Below are 12,147 nucleotides of genomic sequence, written 5' to 3' on the forward strand. Positions count from 1 at the left end.
AACTGAATCTATCAAGTCAAAGTAATGATGGTACCAAATGATGCTGCACTCTTTGGGCAATAAGATGCACTGTGTATCACAACGATATGTTCTGTTCAGTAGTCTGAAGTCAATAAGCAGCAACTGAGAAAGACCCTACTAATATTTTGTGGGCTGTCAGCAAAATCCTCAGTAAAATTAGCACAAGGTGAATAAGATGAGGAGTATAGAGAACATCTTATAAATGATAGGCTCTTTCTTAATAGCATCATGAATTCAATTCTTACAGAAATGTGTGCAGTTCTGAATCTTCCTGCTTATCTCCCTTAGCCCCAGCTTACTGGTCACTTATTCTGCATATGGATTTGCCTGTCCTGTCCAATGCTTCCACCACTACCATATTCACTGACTTACCAAATGCCTTATACCATCACGTTGTATTCCACCATGTGTACACCACAGCCCAAACATTGCTTCTGATCGACATAAAACTATCATCAAATTGAGTTGGAAATTGAGGCTTCCATCTGACCACATTAAGCACCTTATGACTGAACCAGCAGACAAAAAGGGGACTACTGTTGTCTTGAGTTACTGGGCCCAAAATATCAAGGAGAATTATGGCTTTTCCTATACAATCCCTCAACCCATGAGAGACACTAATAGGTAACAGTGAAGAGACTGCCTTTGTTTTCTAAGGTGTAAATCAGTCAGAGATACAGTGTACAGTTTTTATCTTAGGTTTTAATTTTACAATTATTTCTGGATACAGAAGACATAGTCAATTATAAATTATGATACCTATTACTTTTTTAATGGCTTTAATTTGTATATCTTTTGTACACGTAGCTATCTTAGATATTTGGATAATTTTAAGAGGTTTTGTTAAACAAAGTATTAATAATGCCAGCTGTCACCTATTATTCCCTGTCCAGTGATAAAAGTTAATGGAGCATTTTGTCTGATACCTTAGCAAGCCTGCAGCAATAGTCCCTGCTCTCTGAGCTTCGCAATACTACCTATACAATGAATGTGGTAGTGGTGGAAGCATTGGACAGGACAGGCAAATCCATATGCTAAAGGACTACAGGAAGAAGAAAAATGCCAGAAAGTCAGCCAAGAAAGACAAAGACGCATTGAGAAAATCTGGAGGCAAGGCCCAAAAGAAGCAGCAGTCCAAAGGCAAAGTTTGGAACAAGCTCAATAACCTTGTCTTGTTTAACAAAGTCACATATGACAAACTCTGTAAGGAAATCTCAACTGCAAGCTTATAACCCCAGATGTTGTCTCTGAGAGACTGAAGATTCACCATTCCCGGACTTGGGCAGCCCCTCAAGAGCTGCTTAGTAAAGGACTTATCAAGCTGGTTTCAAAACACAGAATTCCAGTAAGTTATACCAGAAACACTAAGGATAGAGATTCTCTGGCTGCTGGTGAAGGTGAATGAACAGGCCCAACCAACTGTACATTAAAAGAAAAAAAACTTTATTAAAAATTAATGGAGAATTCCATCAATCTCATACAGGCAGAGGCATAGGCATCTCAGACAATTCATGAATGAAGGTCTTGCTCATCAAACAAGTGGAGAACCACTAACAGCTGAGCTACCTACTGAGTGAAAGGAGCATAGAATAAATAGCAGCAGAAGGAAGGCATTTATAAGGTATTTCTGCCATTGAGAAAACAAAAACTGTAGTAACTAGATGTATCTGTCATCTATTGGTCATCTGTCATGTTATCAACACACATACACACAGAATTTTTACCTCTCCTTTTCTTTCAGTAGTTTATTTGAGGTGTTTCATTGGTCTTTAAGTGATAAGATATCAATGGGTAATTGCAAATGAACAAGAAAAGAAATAATCTTCACCGAAAATGGATTGAGGAATTTAGGAAACATTATCTTCCATTTTTGTTGCTCTCTATTTGTATGATGAATAGTTGTACCATGCTATGTGACAGCATGATGTTGTTGTTATTGTTGTGTTTTGGCAATTCAGATATGCAAAGAATTGTGTATATGGATGACGAGCAGCTAAAGGGGTATAGCAGATTGGACCAGCTATTTTCTTTTGAGGCTCTTTATCACCCCTACATTTCTAAGCTCTCCCATAAGCCACAGGGACTCAAGTCTGGTTTTAATATTTCTAATATTTTTTTGCAGAAATGTCCCTCCATTGAAAGTTAGTGGCACAATATTTGGAAGGGAGAAAAGAAGTCACCATTACTCTCCGATGGAAATAATTTCCCTGGGGGACCAGCCAAGAACCCTTCTGCCATCCTGTGGAGAAGCCCAGAGCAGCCTACAGGAAGATGAGAAAGCATGTGCAGTGCAGATGAGCTGGACATTTGAGGCTCCCATACTAAATGTTCTACCAACCACCAGGCATGTGAGGGAAGCCATCCTAAACTCTCCAGTTCCAGCCAAGCTGCCAGCTAATAGCAGAGATGTGCCAGGTAGCCCCAGGCCAGAAGGCCCCATAGACTTAAAAACTCATGAGAAAAATACAAGTTTGCTGTCTGAAGCCACCAAGTTGAGATTTTATTATACAACAAACCTAACTCATACAAATGCTATTTTAAAAAATTTCAGCGCAAATCCTTAGTCTATTATAATAGTTGACACACTAAGGCTACCTGGTGGGTGCCTGATTTTGCAAATAAAGTTTTACTGGTACACACACAGACACACACACACACAAACACATACACACACACACAACGGTGGGCAGGTGATTGGGCAAAGCCAAATGGTAAACCTGGTTTAATCTGAGATGCCTACTTTATCTCAGCAGGAAGCTGAGATCATTGGTGGTGGCATCCCTCTGATTTCTATATTTGCAGATTTCTTGAAGACTAGCAGTGGCCTCAATGACTTTTGTTTGTCAAATTTTCCAATAATTCTATAAGTCTGTATAGAAATCCTTGGTGGAGAAGTAACAGAAATGGGGCATGATATGGGGTTTGAGGTATTGATAATCTATTTTTCAATCTGGGTGCTATGATATGGGTTTGTTTACATTAAAAAAATTCAATGAGCTGTAGAATCATGATATGTGCTGTTTCTGAATGTACATTATACTTCAATTAAAAGTTTTTAGTAATACAATTTCTGCTTAAAAGACACAGAATAGTTTCTATTGCTTTGCCTGATCTCTGATAAAAAATATTATTAATTAATAAATAGGAGCTATATTATTTGTTGCAGTTCTCTTCAGACAGCCTTTCCACATCAGATTAGCCATATTTGCCTCTTATTTTCTGTGAAACATGACAAGTTTCACTTTGTTTTCTAGTGAAGTAAGTCATCTGAAGTTATGTACTTCTTCTTTCTTTAGAGTTCTGGGGAAGTAGTCACCATTTGTGAATTTTTTTTTTTCCCCTTATTCTCATGTTAGCATTCATTATACATTGTTTTACTCTCTCCAGCATGTGCTGACAATAATGTTGGGGTCCTTATTCTTGATTTTTCTGGACGAGTACAGGCATACTCAGCAAGGCTGAGTACTCGTGGCTTTTGCTATTATCTTGGCAATTTGTATGTGTATGTCGCTGGTGTCTGTGCAAACCAAGGGAGGCAGAGGGGACATTGTGGGGAAAGCAGTGGCGTCTTTTCTCAGGACTGGTGTCTCTTTTGAGAGTAAGTGATGTGAAAAGTCATTGGAAAAAGGGACAATAGTGGGGACCCAACTAGTGTTAAGGGTGAACATTAGAGTGCCAATTAGGGAGTAAAGTGTAAGAAAAAACACTTCAGTAAGATACACAGAAAAGGGAAGTCAGGTAAGGGCTTGGAGGGGAGGCATGGGGCAGGGTGGTGGTATCACATTGGTTTTGCAAAGTTGTGTTTAGGAGTTTTGCTAGCCAACAGAGAGTGGCACAGCATAGTTTGAAAATCATGGGGGGTATGACTCAGAGTTCCACAGGCATCTAGTAGGGATGAAGGATTTAGACTTAAGCAGGTTGCAAGTTCAGGTAGGAAAAATTCGAAGAGTACATGTTCCCATTGGTAGAGACAACGCCAGAGCTCTTTGGCCAGCTGGGGTGAAGGGGTCTCCAGGGGCAAAATCACTCTAATCATGAGCTCATGAGTTGGTTTGTGGTGGGAAATAGTTCATGGGTAGGGTGGCATCATCTGAGGTGAAGTCAGCTCCACTGAAAAGTTCATGGTATAAGATGGTGTTGTAGGCTGAGGCCCTACTGCTAGATTGACAAATATATAGAAACTTCTTGGGGTCATCCAGGGTGCGTATAGCAAAGCCTTGGGCTCCAGTTAAAAAAGATTGGGAAGATTCCATCTGGAAAGTCTGGAGGTTTTTGGCACAGAGGAAACCTAGCTGTATGGACATTTGTTGGATAATATCTTGGCATTTGGACATCAAGGCCCCTGTTAGGGCATAGGGGCTTCAGCCATTTAAGAACTAAGAACTAGTTAAAATTTGGGTAGTGGCATAAGTTGGACTAAACTTGACTAAGCAAAGTTTCCACTGTGGCCAGTGGTGAAAGAGTTGACTGATTTCTGGGTCAGCCAGGCTTGGTGGCATGCATGGATCAGGAGAGCTTCCCAGCAGTGCTCTGTATACCAATTGGCTGTGCAATGTGGGCTACTTTGGTATAGTTGTCACAGGCCTGTACATCATGGTGAGGTCCATGGGATTTGTAAGTAGGCTGCTTACCCATGCAGCCCATAATCAGGTCAAGAGCCAGAGCCTTGGCAAGCAACAACATCATACTAGTCGTGGTGCATGATTTTTTGTTGCGGACATTTGGATCATGACTACCAGTTTTTTGGCAGTGGTCTCCCTCTCACGGGTTTGAGACATCCCTTTCCTTATGGCCAGTTCCACCTCTGGGGCTTTTAGGCCTGGGTTTTGGGCCTTGTACTGGTACCAGGCTCACATTACCTTGTAGATTGGTGCTGGGGAGGACATTATCTGTGAATCTGGCTGGCATCACTAGCCACAAATTGGACTCACCCCTCTGTGTGACCCACATTTTGCTACTGCTGGGCCCAAGAAGCAATTATTTCAACTTTCTGGAAGGAATTTGGAGAGTTAGGACACACTAGCCATCCCTTATAGCTCAAGAAAACTGGTAGTGACTGTGGGTTTTTTATGGGCTCTGGATATTCATGGTCAAGCAGCAAAGCCTCAGGAGGCTTGGAAGCACTCTCTATTTGTAGGGGATCATAAATGATGATCTGTCTGGGATTTGGATGCCATTTCATAGAGAATGAGAGCAGAATCAAAAAATCAAATATATAGGAGGATGACTGGTTAGTAGGTGTGATTGTGATAGTACTATCTCCAGGCCATTGGCAAGACATAAGATTGACTTTGACCACTAAAGGGGGAGGTTTTGAAGGAGACATGCAGTTACTGTGGGGTATATGAAACCCCAAAGTTCTGGAATTTAGTACTATTAGGGCTTGAAGAAGCAAGAAAATCTATTTGGGGGTCCATTTACTGCCCTGGATCCTATAGAGAAGATGTTTAAGGAGGTCCTTGTGTCTTTCTATTAGACATGCAGCCTGAGAGTGATATGGAGGATGGACGTTCCCAAAGGATATCCTGTTCTGTAGCCCAAGTTGGAATGACTGGGCTGTGAAGTGGGTACTCTGGTCCAAATCAATAATTTGTATGAGGGCTAAAGGGGACCAACATAGACTTAGTGAATCCTGCCATGGTCTTGTTAGCTGTGGCATGCCAGGAAGAAGTAGGGCAATAAAGACCCATGAAGGAATTAATCATAGTTAAGGCATACCTGGTGGTTCCCACAGAAGCTGGCAGGAGTCTGGTGAAGTATAGAGGCTAGTGCAAGTAAGGGTGAAGGCCTCTGAGAAATTGGCTCCATCTGGGAAATCTCCATAATTTGGTTTGTGCACAAATGGTGCAATTATCATCGGTGACAGTTTTGGCAATGGAAGCTTGATAGGTCCTATCCATAAGAGAGCCTGTGTCCTAGTGCCCAGAGGTTGTATAGGCCCATTCAGTGAGGTGTTAGAGTATGTAGGGGGGCTTGGGAACCTCTGGAGAAACAGTGGAAACTTGTTTAGAGAGCCTGAAAGTGACATGATTGAAGGGGGCCTCTGGTGGATGTTGACTGGTACGTGTAGAAACATGAGAAACAAAAATGGAAAGTTTGATTTTAGCTAGCTCCCTTAGATATAGTCCTCCCAGAGCAGTCTGCCCTGAGTAAGGAAATCATTTTGTTTCCATAAATCCTACTAGACTTCCAAGGCATTGGCAACCACCCATGAATTGGTAAAAATGCAAAGCGCAGGAAGATCCTGTGCTAGGGCATCTGATACTGCAAAGTGTGGCCAATTCTGCTAGCTGTGCAGAGTCCTGTACCCCATCCTGGGTTAGCGAGGTGTCTGAGGCTGGGTGATAAGCCATGGCCTCCAATGGGCTGCATTACATATAATGCTGGCACTACCGTTGGTAAGACAGAGTGACTGACTTTCCATGTCAGACTGTTGGTCTCAAGAGGAACCCCACTTTGCAGAAAGGAGCTAGACTTTTTCATGATCACATATATAAGTTGTAGCAGTAATTAATGTTAAGTGGGGGAATATATTGACACTAGGACAAAAAAAGGCCCAGTAAGTGTTGTGCCTGCTTGAATTTTGGAGAGAGGGGGCTTACGTATGAGAAACTGATGCTTAACCATAGTGGGTACCACTCACAGATAATACCCAAAATTTAACAGAACAGATAATGTCCCAAAATTTAACAGTGGGATTGGGACCCTAAAACCTTATGTGGGGATATGGCTCATCCCCTGTTTTGTAAGTGTTGAGTGAGTAATGTTAAGTCTTGGTGTGCCGTCTCTTCCAAGGGTAACTTTAAAAGGATGTCATCTACATAGTGCCATAGATGGCAATGGGTCAGATGCAGGACCTGTAGGTCCTGGTGGCATAGGTTGTGGGCTATGACAGGACTGTCGAGGTTCCCCATGAGGAACTGGATAAATGTATATTGGTTGTCCTCAAATGTGAAGGCAAACTGAAGCTGTGAATTTTTATCTATGGGAATTAAGTAAATTATATTGACCAGATCCATTACTGCAAAGTGGGACACCAAGGCTTGCAGAATGTCTTCAGTAAGCTCGACTATATGGGGAATCTGGGCTTTTATGGTAGGAACCTGAGAATTTAGGTTTCTATAATCTATAGTGAGTCTCCATTCATTATGGCAAGTTTTAGTACTGGTCAGATGGAGCTGCTGAAGGGGAAGATTGTAGGGACTATTACCTTTTCCCTTTAACAGGACCTCAATAATGAGCATGAGTCCCTTAGTTCCTGTTTGAGTTGGTACTGTGGCCTTTTGACCACCTCCATTTTGCTGGCAGCTGGACACAACTCCATTTGGTTTTTCCGGCCAGCAGGGCCAGTGACTTAATCTTATTTCATGAATCATGTAGCTGTGTCAAGGCATTTATTACTATGATTGAGAAGGAGAGAGCCAGGGTGCCACCATCACTGGGAGATGTTGAATAGAAGTGGTTCCAGTGGTGACATCTATGATGATTTTTTCTGGAGAGAACTTTACCAGACACCGTTTTTACATTATTTGGTGAACCCCAAGAGTAAGGGTAGCGTTTCCCAGGAGCAGTGTAATTTGGGCCCTGTACCTAAGATGGAAAGGAAAGACGGTTAATTTTTTGGACTCCAGTGCACCACCAGTGTTGTAAAGGGACGATTGTCCCCAGCTGGTGGGGTGAGCTCCCGGAATTTGCCAAGTCTCTCCGGCAAGAGCTGAGGAGACTGCCATTGCTCCAGATCTGGGAATGGGCTCTGCAGCAGACCAGAGATGCTGCACAGCCATCTGGCAATTAGAAGATTCGCTGTGATTAACCTGATGTAACGGAGCACTGCACAGAGGGAGTAAGGCATCTAGCAGTTGCGTCGCCCCCAGGTATGGTTGGAGGGTGATTAGAGCATCTGGTACTCCCAAGTCCCGAAGCTGCCAATAAAGGTCCCAGACTGTAGGGGGCGCAGCGGCACTTGACGTTTGGGGAAAACGTTTCGCGGGGAGGGTTCTCCTCCCGGCCCAGGGACCCAGAGAGGTGGCTCCTTGAAATGCTGATATTTGGGTGTTTGGTTGTGGAGACCCTTCCTGGCCAGGGGAGTAACAGGCTAGGAGAACAATATCCCCAAGAACCGCCTATGGTTTGAGCATGGCCCACTAAATTAAGCAAAGCTGCTAGGTGGTTGTGAGGTGCTCCTTTGAGGAAAAATTCTCTGACTTTTTGGTTTGTAATATAATCGAGGTCAGCTTGGTCCGGATGGGCATCAAAATGACACACCCACTGGACATTCCAATCTTCCTTAGCAGAGACCTAGCCTCTTCTATAGAGTCCTAGGAAGTTTGTGCCTTCCCGGCAATTACTGCAACACAGGGATGCTGGGCCGGCTTCTGAACCTAAGCCATAAAGATCCAAGTTAAGGGGAGCGCCGCCTCTCTGTGGGCGGGCTTCAGGACGTCTCCTCGACACAGGCGTCTATACCTGGGCTCTGGGTACGTATGGCACCTCTTTCCCCAGCCCTAGGAAGACTAGGAACCACTCTGGTGGTTATAGAGATGTTTTGCCTGCAGCCCTTGGGGGTGGTCCCGCAAAAGAATTTGAATCTTTGGGTCTTTGGCAATCGCGGGCCGATGGACGCTTCTCGGCAGCCGTAACCAGCAATTCCAGCCCGCGTTAAATACCCTCAGTGACTAATCACCCCTCTTTACTTTATCTTCCTTTGCAAAATCTTTGAGTTGTATTTCTGGGTAGGTAAGGTTCCTAATTTTGGTTTCGGAGTTCCCTTTTCCTTTCCACTGCTTGACCCGCCAGGTATTTACGGGGAAAACTGGGCGCTCTTGCTCTCAGGTTGGTAGGCAGCCGCCTTTCTCTCCAGGGGTCGCAATTGACTTTATCTGGGGTCAGCCCCTAGTAACGGCAAAGCACCTGGGTAGTCAGGCATAGGCCCCCGACCATAGGAGCTCAACACCAGGGCTTTGGCCTGCTGATAAGCAGCAGCACTGAGTAATGCCTGTGCACATTACATGGGAGTCCTACATTTCTTAAGCAATTTAGAAACTTGCTCTGGTGTCTTAGGGGCACAATATGCTCAGGCCCCTTCTTTTTGCCCAGTAGTTCCTTAGCCACCTCACGCCAGGGTTTTGATTCTCTGTAGCCCATGGGGTTGGGGATAAAGGGTGAGGCAACAGCAGCATAAGGATGGCAGACCCTTGCAGCACTGCTGCTTGCAGAATGCCATTGTGCTTCCTGGGGAGGGGTGCTCCTCTGGCTCCAGTTGGGGTTTAAGCCCTGGACACAGGATCCATAGACATGGTGTGTGCAGTCTCCCAAAGCCAGTCTCTGAGCTGCTGTGGTCCAGGCACAGAGAGGTCTAGTGCTCTCCCTTTCAGCTCACTGGCGAGTCACAGCTTGGGGCAGGGGATGCTTGTTCTCCTGCCTTGCTGACTCCAGTCCAAGTTACTACAGGCCTTAGTTATGTAGCCATTACTCATGGTAGGTGCCACCCAGTGCCAGTTGTTCCCATTAGGGGGAGCACCAGAAACCACAGGGTTTCCCCTCTTGCCATGCTAGGGTTAGCCCTTTGTGGATCCTGGGGAGGACATAAATCTTCAGGACCCCCAGTTTGGGGTGGAAAGCTTTGGCAATACTTGGCAGAGGCAACAGGTGTCAGTGCAAAACAGTGCAGACCTATACCTGCAAGCTACAACCTCTTCCCAGGTAATGTTAGCTGCCTGAGAAAGCCAGTTAGCAAGCTAAGAGCAATCAAAAGACATTATGCCTCAGTTCCCCATGGTGGTGACCAGCATCACTTGTTCCAAACTGATTAAGTAGGATTTTAAATTTGGGTTCAGGTGGAGGTTAAGTACTACACAAATGGGGAGCTAGAAGCCATAATGCATGAAACAAGGTAGTTTATTTTTTGCAGGTCTTGGTGAGGAAGAAAGGTGCCATGAGGAGATGACAAGAAGTGCCAGTGGCTGGGGCACAACTAGCAGGTAAGGAGTACACAATCAGGTGGAGAGGGACCCAGTGGGCTTATGTCTTTATTGTGGTCCAAAGGTGGTGGTTACTAGGTTTTCCAAGGAGTCAATGATTGGTTAGTTTAAAGCAAAAGTGCGCTAAAAGGGAAAAGGACTTGGGGGTCTGAGAGCAGTGGGGCCAGCTGTGGGTTCTGGGTGAGGCATGTGGGTGGTGTTTGGGTGAGAATGGTTGGGGGGAGGTGAATGATACACACTGAGGCCTGGCAGAGAAGTGGGTTAATGACTAGGGTAAAGGCCTAGAGGCCCTGGCAAAATGGATGCCCAGGCAGCACAAATAATGGAGGTTCGGGACATACTTACATATGTGTGACTATATATTACGCATGTTTATATCAGCTGATGAGAGCATTTGAGAAAACCGGAATGATTAACTTTTCATCAGACAATAGCTTCTTGAAAAAAATAACACAGCCAGCAAAGAAGGTTGTAAATGCTCATCTTGAAAATCCTCTAAGAAAGAAAGAAATAATTTACTGAAATAGATTTAGAATCCAACATGACATACAGTAGAACAAGTAGTTAATGCAGGTGGGAGGAATCTGATGGTCATTGAATCTGTTCTCTCCCTTTCCTCTCGATATGCCAAGTGCCTGGAGAAGTGATCACCTCAAACCTCTGTAACAGATGGTTTGCAGCATTCAGTTAAGTGAAAATACAACATTTCCATTCCTGAAGTCAATCCAAATGAAAGAAAAGACTCCATGGTTTTTAAGCAAGATGAATGATTTTGTCTGGTTTTGTGGCCTACTAACTCAAATTAGGATTATATGGCCTTTCCCAGCCCTCATTTATGTCATTAATTTCAAAGATAAAAGCTCTATTCAAGGAAAAAAAACCCAGAAGAAAACAATTTGGATAGTGTTAAGAATAAACAGTCTACCTTCCAAACCCTTCCTGTTTGTTCAATAAAATTCTTTCATTTTCTTTATAGAGAAGTTATAGGTTTACAGAAAAATCATGCATAAAATAGAGTTCCCATATAATACCTTGTATTAGTGTGGCACTTCTGTTACAGTTGATGAAATCACATGTTTATGATAGTGCTATTAAATATAGTCCATAGTTTACCTTACTGTGTTGTAAGCTCACTGTGTTGTATAGTCCTATGGTTTTTAAAATTTTTATTCTAGTAACATATGAACAACCTAAAAATTTCCCTTTTAATGACGTTCAAATATATAATTCAGTGCTGCTAATTACGTTCACAGTGTTGTGCTACCATCACCACCATCCATTACCAAAATTTTTCTGCTACCCCCAAATAGAAACTCTAAAATTTAAGCATTAACTCCCCATTCCCTATCCCTATGTTGACCTCTGGTAACCTATATACTACTTTCTGACTCTTGGGTTTCTTATTCTAATTATTTCTTATCAGTGAGACCACACCATGTTTGTCCTTTTGTGTCTGGCTTATTTGACTCAGCATGATGTCTTCAAAGTTCATCCATGTTGTCACATGTACCAAGACTTCATTCCATTTTACATCTGAATAATATTCAATCATATGTATATGCCACATTTTGTTTATACATTCATTGGTTAATGGACACTTGGGTTGCTTCCCTCTTCTGAACTGTGAATAATGCTCCTATGTAATGCTCCTATGAACATTGGTGTGCAAATGTCTGTTCAAGCCATTTTCAAGTGCTTTTTGGCCGTTTGCATATCTTCTTTGGAGAAGTGTCTATTCAGATCTTGTGCATATTTCTCATTTGAGTTGTTATCTTTTTTGTTGTTGATTTGTAGGGTTTCTATATCTGTATATGTGGTTTCCAAATATTTTCTCCCATTGTGTGGGTTGTCTTTTTACTTTCATGGTAAAATCCTTTGATGCACAAAAGTTTGAATTTTACTGAGGTCCCATTTATTTATTTATTCTTGTACTTTGGGTGTAAAGTCTAAGAAACCACTGCCTAACACAAGGACCTGAAGATACTTCCATATGCTTTCTTCTAGGAATTTTCTAGATTTGGTGATTATATTTAGTTCTTTGATCCATCCATTTTGAGTTGATTTTTGTATATGGTGTGAAGTGTGAGACATGAGGTAGGGGGTCTACCTTAACTTACATGTGCAGAGCCAGTTTTTTCAGCATCAT

The sequence above is a fragment of the Choloepus didactylus genome, chromosome 9 (assembly GCF_015220235.1).
Source record: "Choloepus didactylus isolate mChoDid1 chromosome 9, mChoDid1.pri, whole genome shotgun sequence".
In the NCBI taxonomy this organism is placed as follows: Eukaryota; Metazoa; Chordata; class Mammalia; order Pilosa; family Megalonychidae; genus Choloepus; species Choloepus didactylus.